We start from the raw sequence: 24066 nt of genomic DNA on the forward strand, positions 1-24066 counted from the left end.
GCTGTCCTATGGTATTGAGTCAGACCCATTGTCAGATATTTTTCTAATTGAAAGGACAGTTTATTCTTGGCCATCCTTTTGATGATCTATTGTGTGCAAGTGACTCAATGTCTGTTTGGGCATTAACATCCACGACTCTTTGTGTGAATATTGCCTTGGCCTGATATCCGGCTTAAAGATAGGATAATTGCTCTTTTTGATCCCCATCGTCCTCTATTTACACTGTTGTTTAATATTTGTAGGGTAATTTGGTTAGGCTGTAAGTACACTTTAAGTGTCTCTCTCCCTTATTTGCATGACCACTAGGCACTTGCTTCTCGCCCTTCTCCACCTGTGTAATCAGCTCTCTCTGATTACTAGCTGTCTTTCTCTTCCTTGAAATGGGAGAAAGGTTACCTGTGACTTCCGTGCTGACTGCCTTTATGGCACACTTTGCCTCTTTTAAAGAGTCCACCTTGTTTTTAACTGTAGTTAGCAGCTCGAAGACAGAAAGCACAGTTTGTGTCTGGTTAAAAAGTCAGTTATATTTTCGTTCTTGAAGTTTATCAGGTTTGTGTTCTCACTCCCATCCTGCGAAAGCTGTGCAGCTGCCGAACAAATAGCAGCAGTCTGTTCAAGTGGGGAGGGTGCGTCCTCTTCCATAGAAGAGAAATCCATGAGTTGTTGGCTTTCAATCTCTACTTGTAAATCCCACGCTAGTGCATTGTGTCCATTGGGGAGATTGGAGGGGATTAAATTACTTACAGGAGATGGCTGCCTGCTTGTTAGGTAGCTGTTGACCTTCAGTTGTTTCGTGGGCTTGGAAGTAGCTTGTGTTGGGTAATGTGTGTGATGTCTCTTCTTTCTTTTTCCCATGATGATTAATAGTGTCCCAGAGTTTTCTCCTACTCTGTCTGTACGTTGAGGGTTCTGATAAAACAGCACCAGGCTGTTGTGTTGGAGGAGTAAATGTAAAAGATAATAAAAAGTAAACTTTGGAGGAGCTCTTTACAGCAGTTGCTGCCTTGTCGCCATCTTGGCTCTGATAACATTATGACTCATTATAGTTTGGGGGAGTTGTTACAATAAACCTACTTACCAGAGATTTCTGTTATTTGAATGCCTGCTTGTGCCTACTTCCAGTTCTAGTGTTGTTGAGAGACAGCATTCCCATTCTTTCCAGGAGGAAAGCATTCTTACATGAAGAAAAAAATCTCTGCTTTTGTGGAGATGACCTTGGAGAAACTATAGGATAAATTAGAATTGGGTAGATCCAAAATCCTGCTGATAAATCCACCAATGAGGTAGAAGCCACTGATGGCAGACTCTTATGCTTCAGGTCAATTTCTGAATTCACAGCCCCTCTTCACCTCACCATTTCTGTTCATCAGGAATTCTTGCAACTCTGTTTAGATTCTTTTCTACATGTGCCCATAGTATTGGGAAAGGAGTGATTTCAAAGCCACAATCCACATTGCTGCTGGAACTGAGAAGATGCTGCATTTGATTCTTAGAAATGTCAGACACATTGTTTGCAGAGCAGATGCAGATGAGCAGAACATTTCTCTACCTTACCTGCCAAATATTAATTATGCTGATGTTTTGGGGAAAGAAAAGGCATGAATCTTACTCCTTATTCATAAATCTGGTAATTGTGCTATATGTTTGATTCCAAGAGCAAAGATCCCGAATAAACTCCCGTATCTCATGTCCTCAAAGGAACTAGTCTATTTTAAAGCATTAACTGACAGCAACTTGCAAAAGTGTTTCATTTGCCATTTCATATCCCAGGCCAATGCCTCCTCTTTCTTTTTTTGTCAAAAAGGATGGTTCTTAATGTTGGAATTATCAGGGATCAACTCAGCATTGTCTCTCATAAGCATAAGGGGGTCGCTCTAGCAAATCGCATCTCTGTTGTGCTTGTGGGATGTCACATGTGTCACCTGACTTCCTCCTCCTCTTTGGGCTTGGGGATTAACAGTCTCCATTTACCCTTCTGGCAGACATGCAAGCAGGGGGGCTGCAGAACGCAGCTCCTCACCCTTTCTATTCCACATAGAAAGTGTCTACAAAGAACCAGTGATGATTAAGTGCTTTCTACTATGAATCTACTTGTATCCAGATCTAATAAAAGTAAGCTATCTCTATTTTTCTTCATCTAACTATTGTGTGAAGACTGAATTTATTTTCTGAACGTGCTTAAGCTTAATGTGCAAGTTCTCTTTTTTGGTTCACGCTTCTACTCTGCAAGATTGCTGTTAGCTGCTTGGAGTTCTTTTATTAGCCTTTAAAAACTCCATCAAGGCTTATGGGCCCAGTACAGACCAGTGCAACCCAGCAGAGTCCAGTATACTGAACAAGAACTGATTTTTGAAAAGGCTTTGGCCTCACAGCCAAAAAGAAAGCTGCTTGCTAATTTAAATCATTCATTTAACTGCATATATGTGAACCAATGACACCGGTGTCCTTCTCCTTCTATTTCTTCTCTTGTTTTTAGCATAGGTGTATCTTGTTCATATTTTATTATATCTTTATATCTTAACCATTTTATCTTATCTAAACTTTCTGTCCTTGCAAAAGCTTCTTGTGGCGATATCCACATTGGTATATTTGGTAATAATCTACTTTTATATTTATCCCAAACCCTCAATAATATTTTTCTAATAATATGATTTCTAAATTCTTTGTTCATTTTTACTTTTTCATACCAAATATATGCATGCCACCCAAATCTAAGTTCATGTCCCTCTAATTGTAAAAGTTTTGGATTTTCTAACGTTAACCATTCTCTTATCCACAGAAAGCAACAAGCTTCAAAATACAATTTAAGATCTGGTAACCCCAACCCTCCTCTTTCTTTAGTGTCTTGTAATAATTTAAATTTAATTGTTGGTCTTTTTCCTTGCCAGATGAAATTTGAGATACCTTTTTGCCATACTTTAAATATTTTTTCATTAATTAGAATTGGTAATGTTTGGAAAAGAAATAGCATCTTCGGTAATACATTCATTTTGATTATGGATATCCTTCCTAGCAAAGATAGTTGTAATTTTCCCCATCTTTCCGTATCAATTTTTATTTCCTTCCAAATTTTCCCATAATTATTTTGAAATAATATATTATTATTTGTTGATAATATTACTCCTAAATATCTAATCTTTTTTCCTATTGTAAAACCTGATTTAGTTATTAAAATTCCTTGTTTTTGAGTCATGTTTTTACTCAACATTTTCGTTTTTTGTTTATTTACCTTAAATCCTGCCACTTCTCCAAATTCCTTTAATTTCTTCAACAAATGTTCTATAGAATCTAGGGGATTTTGTAATACAAATACTAGGTCATCTGCAACTGCTTTTAATTTATAAATTTGTTTTTTTAATTTTTACTCCTTTTATTTGACCATCCCCTCTTATAACTCTATTCAGGACTTCAAGGACTAGAATAAATAAGAGAGGTGGTAGGGGGCATCCCTGTCTTGTTCCTTTTTCTATTTTGCAATTATCTGTCAATTTGTCATTCACTATAATCTTAGCTCTTTGTGTTGAGTATATTGCTTCAATCCCTTTCACAAATGATTTCCCAAATTCCATTTTCTCTAAAACTTTAATCATAAAAGACCAATTCAAATTGTCAAATGCTTTTTCAGCATCTAAAAATATTAAAGCTATTTGGCATTCGTTATGATGTGCGTATTCCAAAATGTCAATCACGATTCGTATATTATCTTTCAATTGTCTTTTTGGCAAAAAACCACTTTGATCTTGATCAATAATTTCTTGTAGGATTGTTTTTAATCTTTCTGCTAATATTGAAGTAAAATTTTTGTAGTCATTATTTAACAATGATACTGGTCTATAATTTTTGGTTAGAGTTGGGTCTTGTTCTTCTTTTGGTATAAGTGTTATACCAAAAGAAGTCCATGTCTCTGGTATTTTTGATCCATCTATAATCGAATTCAATAAGTCTCTAAATGGGTTTATAATTTGTTCTATAAAGTGTTTGTAGTATCCTGCCAATATACCATCAGGTCCTGGTGTTTTTCCTATTTTGAGTTTCTTTATAGCTTCTATTATTTCGTGATTTGATATTGGACTGTTAATTATTACTTGTTGAGTTTGTGAGAGTATGGGAAGATTTTGCTTATTTAAATATTCTTCAATTTTATCTAATGAAATTTCTTGTTTTTCATATAAATGTGAAAAAAATTATAAAATGCTTTTTTGATTCTTTTATTATCAACTAAGTCTTCATTATTTTCCCTGATTTTCATAATCATTTTCTTCTCCCTATCTTTCCTTATTTTATAAGCCAGCCATTTTCCTGGTTTATTAGCAAATTCAAAGTGTCTTTGTTTTGCATATCTTAATTTCATTTCTATTTCCTTTGTTGTCAGCAGCGAAATTTGTTGCTGTAATAATTTAATTTGATATAATAAATTATCTGAGGGTTTTTTCTGCAATTCTCTTTCCTTTAATCTGATTCATAATTGTTTGTAATTTTATTGTTTTTTAATCATTTGATTTAAAGATATAAAATGTCCCCTCATTACTGCCTTACTGGCACCCCAAACTGTTCTAATGTCCACTTCATTATTCAAATTTATTTCAAAAAATTCCTTTAATTTCTTTTTACACTCTTCCACTACTTCCTCTTTTTTAAAGATATTTTCATTCAATCTCCATTTAATATTTCTGGAATTTTCCCTAATTATTATATTTACTGGGTTGTGATCTGAAAAAGTTTTTGGTAAAATTGCAGCGTTAGAGATTTTATTTGCTAAATCCTTTGAAATCCAGATCATGTCTAATCTTGAAAAAGATTTAAATCTTTCTGAATAGAATGTATAATCCTTTGCTAATCCATTTTTATGCCTCCAGGAATCCACCAATGTTAAATTTTTGATTAATTCAAAAAATGATTTTGGGAGTTTCCCTTGTTTATTTTTAATTGTTTTTTTTCTGATTTCTTATCTAACAATGGTATTGTAACCCCATTCCAGTCCCCCATCAATATCCAACTTGTGTATGTGTACATTGATAGTTCCTCCATTAGTTTCACATAGAAATTATTTCTATTTTCATGTGGGGCATATAGACCTACTACAATCGTTTTGATCCCTTGTATTTCTAAGTCAATCCCTATATATCTTCCTTGTTTGTCCGAAAATAATAAATTTGGCTTCAAATAAGGTTTTACATATAATACAATTCCATTTATTTTCTTCTCATTAGCTGTTACAAATTCCTAGCTTTTTGTTCGCTAAATATTTTACCTCTTTTTTTAATATGCGTTTCTTGCAAACAAATAACATCATGATTTAATTTTTTTAAATAATGAAAAAAAATTCCTTTTTTGTGGAGCATTAGCTCCATTTATATTCCAAGTTGTATATTTTATTACCATCACGCCAGTAGCTCCTCGTATTCCTTAGAATTCGTAGCTAACTCCTCTCTCTCTATCTTTTTCTCTTTTGTCTTATTTTGTTCTGGTTCCTTTCTGTGTCTTTCCAGGAAATCTTTTACTTCGTGTATTGAATTTAATTTGTACCTTCTTTCTTGAAAAGTAAAACTCACCCCCTCTAATTTTTCCCAACGGAATGAAATATTTCTTTTCAGTATCTGTCAGACCTGCATAGTCTTTTCTTTTTCTCAATATTCTTATAGGTACCTCCTTAAGTACGCTTATGTTTTTCCCTTTAATTCTAATCCTATTTTCAAAATGTGCCTGCAAGATCATATCTTTTGTTTTTCTTCTGGAAAATTCAATTAGAACATCTCTAGGTTTTTGATGGATATGTGCATATTTCGAATTTATGCAGAACATCTTTTCTATCTCTTCTGCCATCCTATCCTCTTCCCAATTTATTAAGTTTGCTAATGTTTCCTCCATTTCTTCCTCCTTCCCCTTTGGTATGCCTCTAAATCTTAAGCTATACTGTTTATCTCTTAATTCTAACAATGCTATTCTATCAAGTTCATCTGCTCTTACTATTTCTAGTTCTTCCACCCTTTCAGTCACTTTTTAAATTTCTCCCTCCATTTTCTCATTCATCTTTTCTAATTTTTGTTCCAATTCCTTTTCAATGTCCTCAAAACTTTTTTCCAACATTAGATTCACATTTTGAAGAATTGTCTGGGAAGTCTTCAAAGAAAATTCTTCGAACTTAGCATGTTTTCTGTCGTTTTCTCCTGACACCGAACCTCTTCTATTTTGCTTTCTAGTATTCATGTTTCCTTAAGTTCATACAATATTTAAGTCAAGTTTTTATGTTTTGTATATCCTCCACAATGTAAGGAAAAAGTCAAATCAAGTCACTAGAAAATGGCTCCTTTATATTAATAAATAAGTCCAATCCCTGTTTATTGTAGTAGTCCTTTAAATCCCTTCATAATTCTAGCAAATGTCTCAAAATAATGAAACTCACCAAGAGCCTCTGTGTCTCTATAGCTATGATTAGCCTCTTCTCCTCTTTAGTTCTGTAAATGATTCATTAAGGAGGTGAGGTGGTCTATGGTATTGTCTTGTAAATCAAGACGTTCAGTTGTGGCTCCTACAGCTTGAAACTAACGCTTCCCAGCTGATTGCTTGCTTCACTAAAAATGTGAGCGGACCGCTCTCTTCATAAATCAGCTGTCCGGAAGACACGTTAGCTTTTCGTTCGCTTCTTCTTCACCCAAAGTTGCTTTTCACCCCTTTTAATTATCTGGAGCGACTTTTAACATCATGCTGAGAGTTTTAACTGGCAGAGCTCCGCTAAAACTCAGCCCATCGCCATTTTCTCCTCACTGGAAACTTTTTGAATTATAAATTTAAAAAAAAACAGATCGAAAAACAGTTATATATAAATAATGAGCATATTATTATAAAAATGTATAAAATGTTATTTCAATTAAATCAAGAAGATGAACAAGTTAAAGAGTATATGATTAATTGGGCAAGAAATGTTGGATATAATATTTTATTAGAGAACTGGGAAAAAATGTGGACAAAGGGATTAAAATTTACTTTGTGTTATAATTTAAAGGAAAACTTTTATGAAATGATGTACAGATGGTACCTAACCCCACAAAAATGAGCAAAAATGTATAAAAATGTTTCTAATGCATGTTGGAAATGTTCATAAAAGGAAGGAACATTTTACCATTTATGGTAGACCTGTAAAAAAGCAGAAAAATTCTGGGCACAAATACTTGAGATGATTCAGAAAATTCTTAAGATAGAAATTGTAAAAAAAACCAGAATTATTTTTATTAGGTATAATGGAAGAGGATTTAGAGAGAAAATATGGTAATTTATTATTATATATGATCACAGCAGCTAGGATTATATATGCACAATATTGGAAAAAGGAAAACATACCAACAATAGAGGAGTGGGTGACGAAAATATTGGAGCTAGCACAGATGGCGAAATTAAAAATTTTAATAAAAGAAAAAAATATTACAAGATTTAAAGAAATATGGCAACCGATATTGAATTACCTGTATACAATCGAAAAAAGTGAAGAGATGATAATGGGATTTATATATTAAAGAAGTAAATAAATAGAAATAATGATAACAGAGTTACAAAGATAACTATTTCTATAGCTATAGCTACGAAGTCGGAAACCATGTTTTAGTATGTTATTGTTATTATCTTGTTTATATGTCTATACGTGGTGTTAGGTGTATTCTAGAATGTTATGTTTGTCAACAATGTTTTATGATTTTGTATTCTATTTTAATGAATAAAAAGTTTACTAAAGAAAAAAGAAAGCCGCTTGCACATTTAAAAAGGCAAAGTTCAGAAAGTTTTTTTTTCTTCTCTCTGAACAATGGAGAGAGAGGAGGAAATTTCCCCCATACCAAGAATTACTGAGGATAATTACACAGCATGGCTATTCAGATTGAGGGTGAAGCTTGATTTTGAAGATTGCTTGGATGCTCTGGATTTACCTGAACCTAAACCAGAGGGTGGGGAGGAAGCCAAAAACCAATGGAAGGAAAAGGATAAGAGGGCTAAAATTCTTATTGCTAGGTCTCTTCCAGATCACAGATTAGCAGAGATTAAAAATATGTCTACTGTGAAGGAAATGATTGAGAATTTATGCACCCTATACTTAGAAGCTGATGATCAGAAAGTGATGTCTTTGTTACGAGAACTGCATACATGCAATTTGGAAAGCAATGTAAATGTAAATGACCACTTGATCAGGCTACAGGTAATCTTTGATCTGCTGAGCACAGTCCAGAATCTCATGAACGAAAAACTTAAGATGTCTTTTGTGCTGAGTACTTTACCAAATAAATGTTTTCCATTTGTTGCTGGTCTGAATATAGAAGGGAAAAATCTCTCCCAAATTTTTGGAATGATCAGACCAGAAGCTCGAAGAGAAAATTTGAATAACATTAGAGAGGCTGGCAGAGATATAAGTTGCCTAGCAACGAAGGGTAGACGTGAGCCAGAGCAATCAGTGACATATCAGAAAAAGAAAGAAACAGAAAAGAGAGCCATTATGTGTAATTCATGTGAAAAGCAAGGACATATAGCAAGGTTCTGCAAAAATAAAAAAGTTTTTTCCAAGGATAAATCCAAGGAAAAATCTTTTAAAGGTGAAAAGGCTTTATACACAGTTTATAAAGCTGATACCAATAAATGTCCTAGATGATGGGTAATTGATTCGGGCCAGCAGGCATCTATGTGGGAATAAAAGTGACTTGTGAGCTAAATGAAACCACAGAAGGAAGCATAACATTAGCAGATGGCAATTCAACTTTGATTCAAGGAAAAGGAAGTGTGCCATTGTGATGCATCAATGGAAGTGAATACAAAGATCTCATAGCAGAAGATGTTTTCTATGTACCAGACTTAGAAGTCAATTTACTAAGTGTCTCAACATTGAATAACAAAGGCTTTGATGTGATTTTTAATGCTAATGAACAATGTAAAGTCACCAGTGGAAAAAAGGTTCATGTTACAAGCTTTCAAAAAGATGGCATCTACCAAGTGCACTGCAAACAACCACCACCAGATGTCAGCCTCCCCTGTCAGCAGCAAAAGGAGGACAACAGCGCCACCACCTGGGACAGACATTTTGCACACTGTGATTTTAATGCAATTTTTAGAATGAAAACTGAATGGTAAGCATGGTAAGAGATTTTGAAATAAGCAACCATGATAAATGCCAATTAGAATATGTAATATGCATCAAAGGAAAAGCAACAAGACTAGCCATACCCAAACAAAGGGAAAGGTGGGCAACTAAGCCACTCAAACTTATCCACACTGATTGTGTGGACCTCTTCAAGCATCAGTGGGTGGAAATAAATATGTTTTGTGCTTTATAGATGATTTTTCCAGATACTCTGTGACCTACCTAATGAAGGAGAAATCCCAAACAGCGGACACGGTGAAAGTGTATGAAGCCGTGGTGACCAGCAAGTTCAACAGAACCCCTCAAGCCCTCCAAAGCAACCGTGGAGGTGAGTTTATTTCACAAGCCATGAAAACATACCTAACACAGCTAGGTATAGAAGACAGACTAACCACTCCATACACACCTGAACAAAATGGAGTTGCAGAAAGGAAAAATCACTCGCTAATGGACATGGTAAGATGTATGCTTTTAGAAGCAGATTTGCCTGACAAATACTGGGCAGATGCTGTTTTAACAGCTACATACTTACAGAACAGACTGCCAACCAAAGCCAACAAGGTAACACCTTTTGAGCTGCGACATGAACTCAAACCAAGCATAAAGCATATGAGAGTATTTGGATCCAAGGCTTATGAATGCATACCAAAAGAGAAAAGATCCAAACTAGACCCCAGAGCTGAAGAAGGCATTATGATCGGGTATGCTCCAGGAAGCAAGAGATACAGAATCCTGAACCCGAAGACAGGAAAAGTAAGCACGTGCAGAGTGGTGTACTTCGATGAACGAGAGAGAGGCTACCATAGTCATGCTGATGATGACTGTGCAGAAACCAAGAGTGGCAGTTACCAGCTTGAGACAGTTAGCCCAACATTCAAAGACACAATCACCACACCAATTCAGAGGGAGATAGAAGCCCAGGCAGAAACTCCACCAGAGTCAGATGATGAGGCCACGGATGCAGAAGGGGTTGAACCACCAAGTGCCACTCCTGAACCTGCTCCAAGACGCTCATCATGATCCAACAAAGGAGTTTCAGCCGAGAGACTCACCTACCTCGCAAGGTTGTCGTTACCAAAGGAACCTGCATCATGGAATGAAGTGCAGTAAATGCCACCAGATGAGGCAAGCAAGTGGAAGAAAGCAGCACAAGAAGAGCTAGAGGCTCTACACAAGAACAAAACATGGACTTTGACAAAACTACCAAAAGGCAAGAAAGCCATAGGATGCAAATGGGTCTTCAAAGCCAAACAAGATGAAAATTGAGAAGTACAAAGATACAAAGCTAGACTAGTCACAAAAGGCTACTCGCAAAAATATGGACTTGATTACGATGAATGTTTTGCTTCTGTTGTAAAACATACCAGTCAGAATGCTCCTGAGTCTAGCAGCTTCCAGGAACATGAGTGTTGAGCATCTAGATGTAAAGACTGCATTTCTACATGGAGAGATAGAGGAAGAACTGTACATGCTACAACCTCCAGGCTTCACCACTCCCAAGTCACAGCAACTCGTTTGCAGACTTCAGAAGAGGATTTATGGCCTGAAGCAAGCAGCAAGAGCATGGAATAAGAAGTTGAAGCAAGTACTTCTTAAGCAAGGTTTTGTTCAGGCAAAGCTGATCCCTTTCTCTACACAAGATGCAGAAATGGCAGAGAGGTGTACTTTCTTATGTGGATGATTTGATGATTTGCCACAATAACAAAAGAGACTTTGACGAAATCGTGTCCAACTTGAACAAAGAAGTAGAAGTCAAGCATCTGGGCAATGCCAGCTACTACTTGGGGACACAGATTGAAAAACAAGATGGAAGCTTTCTTCTAAGCCAGAAGCAAACGATCCTTGAACTGTTGGAGAGCTTAGGACTGGAAAATGCCAATCCTATGCCAACACCAATGGAAACAGGTTTCCACAAGCAGCAGGAACCTAGTGAACTTTTACCTGAGAACAATGGCTATAAAAGTGCCATAGGTAAGCTATTGTATCTAGCCACTACCACTAGGCCAGACATAGCAGCTGCAGTAAATGTTCTATGCAGAAAAACTAGCACACCCACACACAGAGACTGGGGTGGTGTTAAACGGGTGAGAAGGTACCTGAAGGGCACTATACACTTAAAACTAAAGCTACCAGCCACTGACAATCCTAAACTAGTGGGGTTTATGGATGCAGATTGGGCGGAAGACATTGCTGACTGTAAATCCACTAGTGGGTCTGTATTTTTCTATGGGGGTAGAGCAGTAAGCTGGGGAAGCTGTAAGCAAGCTACAGTTGCACATTCATCCACAGAGGCGGAGTATGTGTCAGCAGCAGAAGCATGCAAAGAGGTTTCATGGCTCAAGCTACTGCTTGAGGACATGGGAATAGAGGAATCTACCCCTATTCAGGTCTATGAAGACAACCAAAGTTGTATTAGACTCTCACAGTCAGAAAAGATTAATGGGAGAACTAAACACATTGATGTTAAGTATCACGTAATAAAAGGACTTGCAAGAACAGGGAATAGTCAGACTAGACTATTGTCCCACAAGGAACAGGACTGCAGACATTCTCACAAAGCCGTTGCCAAGGAGCAGTTACCAAGAACTGTGGAAGAAGTTGAACCTTGTGGACTCTGAGACATGCTAACTTGAGAATCATTGTTGGAATTATCAGGGGTCAACTCAGCATTGTCTCATAAGCATAAGGGGATCTTTCTAGTAAACGCATCTCTGTTGTGGGATGTCACATGGGTCACCTGACTTCCTCCTCCTCCTTGGGCTTGGGGATTAACAGTCTCCATTTATCATTTACCTACTTGTATCCAGATCTACTGAATAAAAGTAAGCTATCTCTATTTTTCTTCATATAACTACAGTGTGAAGACTGAATTTATTTTCTGAACGCAATTAAGCTAATGTGCAAGTTCATGCTTCTACTCTGCAAGATTGCTGTTAGCTGCTTGGAGTTCTTTTATTAACCTTTAAAAACTCCATCACTTAATAGTGGTTCATGATTACCCCCTTCTGAATTCTGTAACCATTAGGGATTACTATCCCCTTCCTCTCTCATTTCTGAACTTTTAAAATAGGTACCGCTTCGGCGGGAAGGTAACGGCGTTCCGAGTCGTCATGCTGGCCACATGACCCGGAAGTGTCTATGACAACGCCGGCTCCAAGGCTTAGAAACGGAGATGAGCACCGCCCCCTAGAGTCGGACACGACTGGACTTTACGTCAAGGGAAACCTTTACCTTTACCTATGATGTCCTTTAGTATAGTGAATACTCTGTTCTGTATGAGTTTTGTGAATTATGTTTTTTGAGACACATTTAACTTTTACCTTATACTATATTTTGATGACTTGTTAATTTAAAATAGGTGCAGACTACTTGAATGGTTTTGCCAACACAATTTGTTTGTTAAGCTGAAAAATGTGCCTTTGGTTTGCCAGTCTTGGATTACCTAAGGTGCTGTCCTAACAGTCAGAAATCACACTGAGACGAGGAGTAGGCCTGTAGTGTTTATTACTGCTACGTAAAACAGAATCCTAACAAACTGAAGCAGCGTGGGAAAAACCCAGACAGATAAACCCCAAAAGTTAAGGCGGGTCTGATCTGTGTCTCTTTGAATGGCTGCTTAATTCCTCAGTACTACGCATGCGTTTTCCACCCTGGATAGAGGCCCCCTCCTGCTCGCCATCAGTACTCGTGACAGGTACCACATCTCTTCTGAGAGTATCCACATGGAGGCTACCAAGGCAGACAATACCCTTTCCTAGTCCCCCCTCCCCCCACCCCTGCTTTCTACCATCTGCAGGCTTGGTGAGATTCTCTTCTATTTCCTTGTTTAAGTCATATATGAAAATGTTGGAAAGCACTGGGCCCAGACCAGAACTCTTAGGTACTCTACTGTATACTTCCCTCCATGTTGACAAAGAACCATGTGTCAGGTACGGTTGTTCAGCCAGCTGCAAATCTTCTGGTAGGATAATTTATCTCACATTGTTCAATTTTATCAGGAATAAGGCTATGGTCAGCTTTATCAAATGCCTTACTGAAATCTAAGAACAGTATATCTACAACATTGTCTTGGTCTACTAATCTAGTCATTTTATTAAAAAAAAAAAAAAGCAATACAGTTTGTCTCCCCTGACCTATTTTTAATAAACTCATACAGACTTCTAGTAATTACCATGTTCTTTTCTAAGTGCTTGCAAACATACTGCTTGATGATCTTTTCTAGGATTTTCCCAGGTATTGATGTGAAACTGATTGTTCTGCGGTTTCCTAGGTCCACTTTTTTCCTTTTTTTAAAGACTGGAAAAACATTAGCTTTTCTCCAGTTTTATGGCATTTCTCCTATACTCCAAGAGTTTTCAAAAATTACAGTCAGTGGTTCTGAGATTATATCTACTAGTTCCTTTAGCTCACTGGGATGTAATCCATCTGGCCCGATGACTCGAATTCATTCAAAGCAGCTAGGTGTTATTGAAGTCCGCTCTCTTTAAATCTAGAACACAAATGTAATTGGTGTAACTTCTCCCTGCCAGCAGTGTGTGAATCCAATGATGGTCATTCTCTTCCAATGTCCCTGCAAGTTCCACTCCCTCAACTATTTCTTCCCCTTAGTCCAGTAAGTCCAGTATAACTGATCCCTTAGTACCTTGTTCCCCCTTTGGATAATGAAGTTCTCTGCAAGACATGTTAAAAGCCTACTGCCCCTCCCACTTACTACAGAGTTTGATTTCCATTTAATATCAGAGTAGTTGAAATCCCCCATTATCACAGTAGTGTATTTTTCAGACACCTCTTCAGTATATCATTTGCAATACAGTGATGAAACAGGGCAAATTCTAAACTAGAGCATGCTTTTGTATGTAGAGTTATGTTTTTGTATGAACTACCAGCAATGCAGTATGGCTGAGTTTGAACAAAACAACTCTGTTCATTCTTCTCCTTGCATATCACTGTTTCTGGTCTGCTGTGGTTACCACTCACATCTTTTTCCTGACACTATTTCACCCATTGCTGAGGCCTCAAATATTTATGAGAACATCAGGCAGCATACAGACTCTGATGTTGTCTTTAATGTACAATACTTATAACTTAAAATTTTTTGTGTATTTCTGATTTCAGTTCTTTAGTTGGTTCTTTTCCCCCTTAAAAACCATACTCTAAATACTTACATTTGCCTTGCAGCATAACATGTAGAATGTATGGAAGCCATTCTTCCTTAAATTTGGTTAGATTTCTGTTGTGAATATATGCTGTTAATTTTGTCTTTATTGCATACTGTATTCTCCAAGTTTAAGTTGTCAGTCTGATGTCATCAGTAACATATCTCTTTTCCAATGTTGTGCTAAGTTTATCCTCATGGCTGTGAACATGCATTTTAGTAAATTGTGATTTTTAAAATATGTTTTGGAATTATGCCTAGTAAGAATTGTGGTTTCATTTCAAATTTCTAAGATGAAAAAAAAATTAGAAATTTTGATTTCTAAAATTCTGTGAATAGTGTTGTATATTTCTTTCCAGTACTTCCGAGTTTTTTACATAGCAACCACATGTGGTTAAATGTGTCTTGGCATTTGTAGCATCTATTATAATGATTTGTCTATCTTGGCAATTATTGATGAAGCCATCTACCATCTATAAAACATTTTACATTAGTTTTCTCTTAAGTTGTAACTTGGGGTAAATTTTATAGAGTTATTCTATAATTCTGCCCATTGAAATGTTGTGACTATTTCTTTAAATTTTGGCATCCATTTTATCATTCAGTTTTTTATTTGTTCCATCTCCATGTCATATCTGAGAAACAGTTGATATATGTATGCTTGAGTAGGTAGTCTTGATTCTGTATGAGCATTTCAAATTCTGTCATTTTTCTTAGTCCCTCATTTTGAGGTCAGGTTTTATTCCTCCAGCAATTTGTAGGTACATCAACCATGATATGTTCTGGCCTTCACCAATTAATTCTTCCTGCGTCTTTAGACAATTCATGGGTTCTGAGTGCATCATAACTGTATATAGGTAGTCCTCAGTTAATGATCACTCATTCAGTGACCATTCAAAGTTACGACGGCGTTGAATGAGCAGTGGTTAAAACCAGTCCTCAAAGTTCTGGCCATCCCAGCACCCCTGTGGTCACATGATTGCAATCTGGGCGCTTGGCAACTGGCTCTCACTTATGACACTTGCAGCATCCCATGGTCACATGATCGTGGTTTGTGACCTTCTCTGCCTTCTCACAAGCAAAGTCAATGGGGAAGCTGACAGGGAAGGTCACAAGTTGTTCAGGGAATCTCTCCCACCCACGCACCCTTCCCCAGCCCCTCTGTGCTCTCACCTTGCCAGCCACTTGCACATCCTCCCTGGCCACTCCCATACTCTCCTTGAGCCTCGCTGAGCTTGCACTGCACCTCCCTGGCCATGTGCGCACCCTCCCCAGCCACTCATGCACCCTTGTGCAACCTCTCCCACCCAGCAGCAGCCACCCCAAGCCCCTCTGCCCTTGCACTGCACCTTGCCAGCCACCTGCACACGCTCCCGAGCCACTTGTGCACCCTCACACAAACTCCCCCACCCAGCAGCAGCCACCCCAAGCCCCACTACACTCACACCATACTTCCTTGCCACTCACACACCCGCGCTCACCCTCCCTGGCCACTTACGCACCCTCTCCCACCTGGCAGCAGCTGCCCCAAGTCCTGGGTCCTTGTGCCATGCCTCTCCTGCCACCCGTGTTCCCTTGTGCACCCTCCCCAAGCTTCACTGCGCTCATACCGCGTGTCATGAGTAAGGATGGCGAGCAGGGGGCTCCCATCCAGGCTGTAAAGCGCATGCGTAGTACTGAGGAATTAGGTAGCCATTCAAAGAAACACAGATCGGGCCCGCCTTAGCCTTTGGGGTTTATATGTCTGGGTTTTCCCCACGCTTCTTCAGTTTGTTAGGATTTTCTGTTAAGTAGCAGTAATAAAACACTAGAGACCTATTCCTTGTCTCAGCGTGGTTCCTGGCTGTTAGGACACCGCGTCTCCCTTGCCACCCATGCACCCAATCTCACCCAGCAGCAGCCACCTCAAGCTTTGCTGTGCTCATGTGCCTCCTCTGCCACCTGCGCACCCTCCCCAGCCACTTGTGCACCCTTCCCTACCTGGCAGCAGCCACTTACCTGCCTGCTGGCATGCTTGCAAGCCACCTGGGACTTGCAACATCCTGCCAGCTTCCCCACTGACTTTGGTTGTTGGAAGCCAGCAGAAAGTTGCAAGGAGATGCTCGCTTAACAGCCCACGATCCTTATAATAGGATATTATTAATAGGGACTGCAGGGATTGCTGTTGCTAAGCGATGCGGTTATCTGGCACCACTCTTTCTGACCGCATCACTTAGTGATGGAAATTCCGGTCCCAATTGCTGTCATAACTCGAGGACTACCTATGTGCAATTGCACATTTCTTACCATATAAGAAATGGTTATATTCAAACAGTTACATTTGACATAAAAAGCATTTAAAGGAGAGGCTAGCGATGAAATTGTTAGACTTACTAATTTTGTCATAACGTTACACTTTTTATCAAGCTTTGTCTTATAATATGTCCTTTAAATTTTTTGTCCTCTTACATATCCCTGTACCATAAGTACCCATTAGCTAGACTTGCTTCTTCCAATATTGACCCACTGTTCGGGGGTGTTATCCATTCTGTTAGCCATGACAAACAGCTTGCTCTGTAATACAGTTTGAAGTGTGGAAGAGCAAGACCAGCTGTCTTTTACTAACAGTTTCTTGCCATTCTTACAAAGTGTTTTCTGGAATATGAATTGGTGCCATTTGAAACAAATAATTTATCCTAATACGTTCATCTTAATCATCACAATTGATCCTAATCAAGAAAACTTTACATTATTAATTGTTTTGATATATTGATTAGAGTCTGTAGAATGCAAACCCAGATATTTCACTGAATCTATTATCTGGAAGCCAGATTCTTTCCACAGGAAATAGTCTTGTGTTAAATGTCATGTAATTATTTTTGTTGTTTTAACATTGATTTTATATCTGGATAATTCTCCAAAGCCTTGGACTATTTTCATCAACTGTCTTACTGTACTTTGTGGTTCTGTGATGGTTTAATACTACATCATCTGCATAACATTTGAGCTTGTATTCCTCTCCGCAGTATTGAGACCAATATTTCTAAGGCAATGATAAACAATAGAGTCTCCCCTATTATTTATCCTTGCCTAGTGGGTACCTTACCTAATGCTTTTACTTCTTTAGAAAACTGCAGGAAGTGCTCCATTGGTCGTGAACTTTCCCATTTGCCACTGATACTTACTTTTAACCCAGCCTTTGAACTCTTATCCAGGATTTATTTTGTTTAATACTGCAAGTCAAATCAGATCAAATTCTTTATTACAGATCAGCAACCCAGACTAAATAAAACCTACAGAATACAGCTACAAAATAAGGCATACAAGATAAAAATGGGCAATCATGCTTGCAGTTTTGCTATCAGAATGTAGAAGTTTTAAAAGCTACAAAAACAAACTTTGCAGTGGCAAGAGTTGGAGTCCTTACCTGCCAGTAAAAATTGAACATAAAATTTGTTAGTCTGTTGTGGAAATATGGTTAGAAGAGGTGTTGGTAGCTCTTTATATACAGTGGATATAAAAAGTGTACACACCCCTGTTAAAATTCCAGGTTTTTGAGATGTAAAAAAATCACTTCAGAATTTTTTCCACCTTTAATATAAGCTGTACAATTCAACTGAAAAACAAACTGAAATATTTTAGGGGGGAAAAATAAAATATACCTTTGTTTAACCCCCTTGCAAGTAAAAATGGCCACTGGAGGTTACCAAAGGCTTTTTCTGCATCTAGGAAGATTAGTGCTGTCTTTTTGTTGATGATGTGCTCTGTTGTACACTAATGATTATAAACCTGTTGTCCATTATATTCCTCTTTAGAATATAACTTGTTTGATCAATATGTATTATATCTGAAACACCTTTCTTTAGTTGTTCAGCTAATATTGTTGTGAAAATTTTATACTGTATACTATATTCAACAAAAAGTTTTGTCTGTATCACTGTGTTTTTTCTGGATCATTCAGTTCTTTATAAATCAGAGTTATGTATCTTCTTCCCCTGTTTGTGGTATCACCTTTGTCTCTTTAATTTCATTAATTGTGTTTGTTAATGATTCCAACAATTCCTCCTTGAGTTCTTTATAATATTGAGTGGTCAGCCCATCTGGACCTGGTGCCTTCCCAAGTTTGTTTTATTTGCCTTTTTTGTTTCTTGGATAGTTATAGTTTACTTCATATTTGTCTATGTTGCTTATTAAGTTCTTTAAGAACAGATTTTTCAGTTAATTTGTTCATGGCCACTTCATCAATGTCAGTCATGGAATATAGTTCTTTGAAAAAAGCTGCCAATTATTCTGTAATTTCCAGTCTTGTATATAACAGCTTAGTCACTTCCTTTATTGCTGATATTGTCTGTATTTCTTTTTTTCTAATCTGATATGCTAAACATTTTCCTAGTTTATTTGCATGTTACCCTTTCATTTACATTTCATTGATTTAAATTTATTGAAGGGGCTACTCAGCATTGCATTGATCAATCTTGTAACTGTAGTCAAAAGAACAAGGTTCCATCCTCCTATCCTAAATTCATCTGCTGCAGTGCAGAAAGAAATCCAAGGCTGGATTATTTTTGTGTGAGGGAGTGTGAATCCAGCTCTGTTACTGAAAACAACATCAACAACAACAACAAAAAACACAGCATGTGCTTCTCCAGTGCCTGTACTACATTCATACTAGTCTCATCTCACCATTACTATGCATATACCCAGAGGGCACAGGACAATTCTACCCCACCCTGTTACTTTTAAATACCAATCCTGTTACAACATACAGTGTTGCCTGGTTCTGTGCAGCAGAGCTCAACATTCGTTGGGCGATGGCCTGTGCTTGGGGCTAAAGGACATAAACTAGATTTAATTAGCACCTAGTTTGCCATATTACAGTGCTTTGTAACTTAATAGATATAGCCTTCCACATACTTTTATACTCCCCTGCACCCATTTAATGCTCCTACCCTCTGTTTTAGATTCTTGCTTTTTATATATACTCTTAGTTTTAAATCTATATATCTTTTATATCTTCTAGCTTTTTATAATTTTTTTAGATTTTTATTTTTATTCTTGATGTATCCTTTATGCTTTTTAATGATTGTACCCCACCCTCCTTATACTGGTCTATGACTGTAATAAAGATTTGATTTGATTTGATTTGATTTGATTTGAACAGCAACAAAAATCATTTAATTAAGGCACTTACTAAGAAAGCAGATACAGGTTGAATGTTAGGAGAAACTTCCTAACAGTAAGAATAGTTATTTTAGAAGGTGGGTTTTTTTGCTGTTTATAGTGGCAGCACATTTATTATTTTTCCATAAAGCTTTATTAATTTTCAAGATATAATTAAAACACAAAATACAGAATATAGAACAGATAGAATACAAGTCTAAAAAAGAAACAAGAGAAACTAAAACAGTGCAAGAATAGACAGAAAAACATAAGACAGGTGACTTCCGACCTTCTCCAACACAGATATAAAAGCACATAAAAGTTAATCACTTGCTATTAATTAAACATTTAGTAACATTATTTCTCTAAAATCAAACTATTTAATAATCAAAACCCAAAATCAGAACTTCATTTTTTTCCATTACAAGCAAATAGTCCAAAAGCAGCTTCCAAATAGAAACAAATTCAGTTACAGTATTTTCTCTTTATCAATTTATTTATTTATTCATTTGTTTATTTATTCATTCAATTTATATAGCCGCCCATCTCAAACCAGTGACTCTGGGCAGCTAACAATAATAAAAACAATCATACAATAAAAAACAATAAAAGCAGTAACAAAAAATTAAATATAAAAATAAATACAGCCAAGAGATCTTTAAAAACATTGGTGTCAGCACAACCATGAAACAGGGCCCTTTGCACACTTGGGGCCCCAAGCCTGGGCACAAAGCTAGGTCTTCAAGGCTTTCTGAAAAGCCAAAAGGGTTTGGGCCATCCTAATCTCAGGAGGAAGGATATTCCAGAGGGCAGGCACCATGGCAGAAAAGCATGTCTCCTGGTCCCTGCCAGCTGACATTCCTTGGCTGACAGGACCCGAAGCATGCCCATCCTGCTGGACCAGATTGGACAAGTAGAAACAACTGGGAAAAGATGGTCCCTAAGGTTACCCAGTCCCAAGCCATGAAGGGCTTTAAAGGTGACAACACCTTGAATTGCACCCAGAAACACACCAGCAACCAGTGCAGCTCCCGAAGTAGTGTTATTACATGTGCCAAGAAGCTGACACTATTTACAACCCAGGCAGCAGCATTCAGCTGAAGCCTCCGAATGCTCTTCAAGGGCAGCCCCATGTAGACCACTTTGCAATAGTCCAAAGAGGAGATCACGAGGGCATGAATGACAGTGCGTAGTGTGTCCTAACAGAAATCACGCTGAGACGAGGAGTAGGTCTCTAGTGTTTATTACTGCTACATTAACAGAATCCTAACAAACTGAAGAAGCGTGGGAAAAACCCAGACAGATAAACCCCAAAAGTCAAGGCGGGTCTGATCTGTGTCTCTTTGAATGGCTGCTTAATTCCTCAGTACTACGCATGCATCTTCCCCCCTGGATAGGGGCCCCCTCCTGCTCGCCATCATTACTCATGACATCGTGCCTCCTGGTCCAGGAATGGGCACAACTGATGCACAACCCGAAGGTGTGCAAAGGCCCTCTTAGCCACGGCTGCACCTGCTCTTCCAGCAGGAGCCGTGAGTCCAAGAGGACCCCCAAATTGCGCACCAGGTCCTCTGGGGCAGTGCCACCCCATCCAGGACCAAAGATGGAAAAACCTTGGCACCAGGAGGCTCAAACACTCAAAGCCACTCAGTCTTGCTTGGGTTGAGGCAGAGCCAGGAGCTGTGGACAGGGGACCTCTCCCCCCTACCAACACTCACTGGAACCGACCCTGGAGGAAGGAGGAGAACCAGCACAGCACAGTGCTGCCCACACCCAACTCCTGAAGCCAGTCCAGGATACCATGATCGATGCTATTGAAGGCTGCCAAGAGGTCAAGAAGAGCAAGGATAGTTGCACTGCCCCATCCTGCTCCCGCCAGAGGTCATCCAAGAGTGTGATCAATGCCATCTCAATCCCATATCCTGGCCTGAATCCTGGCTGAAAAGGATCCAGACAATCTGCTTCATCAGAACCCTTTGAAGCTTTCGTGTGACCACTTTCTCAACAACCTCCTCTAGAAAGGGGAGGTTGGAGACTGGACAAAAACTATCCAGATTGGTTGGGTCAAGCAATGACCCCTTCAGGAGGGGGTGCACCACCACCTCCTTAAGAGCCGGCGGGACCACCCCCTCCCTCAAAGAGGAATTAACCACCATCATGTGTTAATCATGTGTCCTCTCCTGGGCAGCCTTGACTAGCCAGGAGGGGCACGGATCTAACACAGAAGTGGCCGAAATAACAGCTACAAGAGCCCTGTCCACTTCCTCAGGTTCAGCAGGCTCGAACTCCTCCCAGATAACCACGCAAGACTCAGACCCCGTGGCCTCCACTGGCCTTGCATCAAGGCTGGAGTTCAATGCAGAGCGGATGTGAGCAACTTTACCTGCCAGATGCTCAGCATATTCCTCACAACAGTCCTGAAGGTAGACCCCCGAATCACTCCCTGCAAGGAGAGTCTGGGTCACCCGAAACAGGGCCACTGGGCGGCTATCTGCAGATGCAATAAGAGCGGAGAAATAACCATGTTTCGCCGCCCTTACCACCACAAGGTAGGCTCTAATAGTGGCTCTAGCTTGTGTTTGATCATCTTTGTGCCTCGTCTTCCGCCAGCAGTGCTCCAGGTGTCTCTTAGCCCTCTTAAGCCTCCTCAGCTCCTCTGTAAACCATGGTGAGCCATAGGAGCCATGGGCATAGAGAGGCCACTCAGGTGCGATCCGATCCAAAGCCGTGGCCACTCTCTCATGCAGCCACCAAGGCCTCAGCTGGACCGTGAAGCAGACTTCCTAGAACAACCCCGAGCTCTCTCTGAAACCCAACTGGGTCCATCAGTTGTCTGGGGCGGGCCGGTCTAATAGGCCCAGCCTCCCTGCACAGGGGGGTGGTGCCAGAGAATTGGAGGCTCACCAGGAAGTGATCTGACCATGACAGGGGAGAAACCAATACCTCCCCCAATTTCAGAACACTCTGCCACTGCTCCAACAGAAAAACCAGGTCAGATCAATGCTGTCAGTTTAGCCAGTTGCGCCAGTTCCATTAATTTAATCATCCAATCCTCCATTGAGGGAATTTGTGCATCCTTTCATCTTTGAGCGTATAAGAGCCTTGTTGCTGTTATCAAATATATAAGAACAGAATTCCATGTTGTTTCTCAAGCTGTTGGGTCATCAAACCCAAAAGAAACAGCTCTGGCTTCAATTGTAAGTCCACGTTGAGAATCTTTTGAATAATAATACATATTTCTTTGCTTTTCCACAAGTCCAACATAAATGATAAAAAGTTCCTTTACCCTGTAAACATTTCCAACAAACGTTTATATTCTTTATATATAATTATACATTTTGGACAACTTATCAGGAGTTAAATACCAATGGTACATCCTTTTATAAAAATTCTCTTTCAAATTATAATTGTCATGAGCACTGATGGTGAGCTGGAGGGGGCCCCTATCCAGGGGGGAAAACGCATGCGTAGTACTGAGGAGTTAAGCAGCCATTCAAAGAGACACAGATCAGACCTGCCTTGACTTTTGGGGTTTATCTGTCTGGGTTTTTCCCACGCTTCTTCAGTTTGTTAGGATTTTCTGTCTTATGTAGCAGTAAGAAACACTGGAGACCTATTTCTCATCTCAGCGTGGTTCCTGACTGTTAGGACATCAATCCTAACAAACTCCTACTCCCATTGAAAGAGGGAGGAACAAAAAATTTTTTAAAGGAGAGACATTTGGGAAAATGTCTTCAGAAAACCAGGAAATTCGGCAAGCCATCCAACAATTGGCAGCAGCCCTGCAACAACACCACCAACAAGTAGATCTCCAGATCAACACATTACAAGTTTGGAGGAGAAGCAGGACAGTTGAGAACCTTTCTCACACAGTACACAATGTTTTTCGACAGCAGACCGAACCAGAGTCACCTTCATTTTAAGTCTGCTAAAGGGCCCAGCAGCCAAATGGGCTATTCCCATGGTGGAGAACAACGACCCAATTCTCAACGACTACCAGAATTTTCTGGCAGGGTTCCGAGCACACTTTGACGACCTGATCAGAGAGGTCACTGCCAGCCGGGAAATTCGGAAGCTCAAGCAAGGCAACAAGAGGGTGGGAATTTACATTGCTGATTTCAAGCTGTTAGCAGGAGATCTGGACTGAAATGAGAGTGCCTTGAAAGACCAATTGTCATGATCGCTGTTGCGATGTTTGCGACATCATAACGGCTCGCATGACAAAGCGCGGATGCGTGTCAGTGGCTGGAGAGGTGCTGGCGATAAACCGGACAAAGAAGGTAATGGGGTTGGGAGATCTACTGAACAAACAAGGTCCCATCGCCCGGTAATCGGCCATTGACGCCCCTGATAAAGAAAAGATCAGGGCGAGGTTCAGAAAGGCGCGTTCGGGCTTTCGAGGAATATCGAGGTCTAATCACCCGGTAATGGACCATTACCTCGCAGGAAGATAAACAGGGCGATGCCCGGGGCGAATGGGGCTGGACGACCTCTCACCTATCAAGTCTTGATGACCTGTCACTCCGTGGAACTCGTGGGGCACACCCGGGGAGTGTGGGGGTGGAGCGCTGTTTGGCGCGAGACTATTTAATTCAACTTTTGGCGCGCTTCCCTCACTCTCAGCTTTTTACTGGTGTGCATTCTATTCTAAATAAAA

The 24066-nt window shown here is 39.3% G+C and overlaps 1 protein-coding gene and 1 long non-coding RNA gene across 3 annotated transcripts in view; one reads left to right on the plus strand and one right to left on the minus strand.

Annotated features, from left to right (window-relative positions):
* FRRS1L (ferric chelate reductase 1 like) overlaps positions 1–24066 on the plus strand; it is a 121170-nt gene that overhangs the window by 7039 nt on the left and 90065 nt on the right. The window lies entirely within an intron of this gene.
* LOC134496226 (uncharacterized) lies at positions 19548–19838 on the minus strand. The gene is made up of 2 exons (XR_010067882.1): positions 19678–19838; positions 19548–19647 (listed from the first exon to the last, which is right to left on the minus strand). It is a non-coding gene; the product is annotated as an uncharacterized LOC134496226 (long non-coding RNA).

Source organism: Candoia aspera, chromosome 4, assembly GCF_035149785.1.
Source record: "Candoia aspera isolate rCanAsp1 chromosome 4, rCanAsp1.hap2, whole genome shotgun sequence".
NCBI classification, from domain to species: domain Eukaryota; kingdom Metazoa; phylum Chordata; class Lepidosauria; order Squamata; family Boidae; genus Candoia; species Candoia aspera.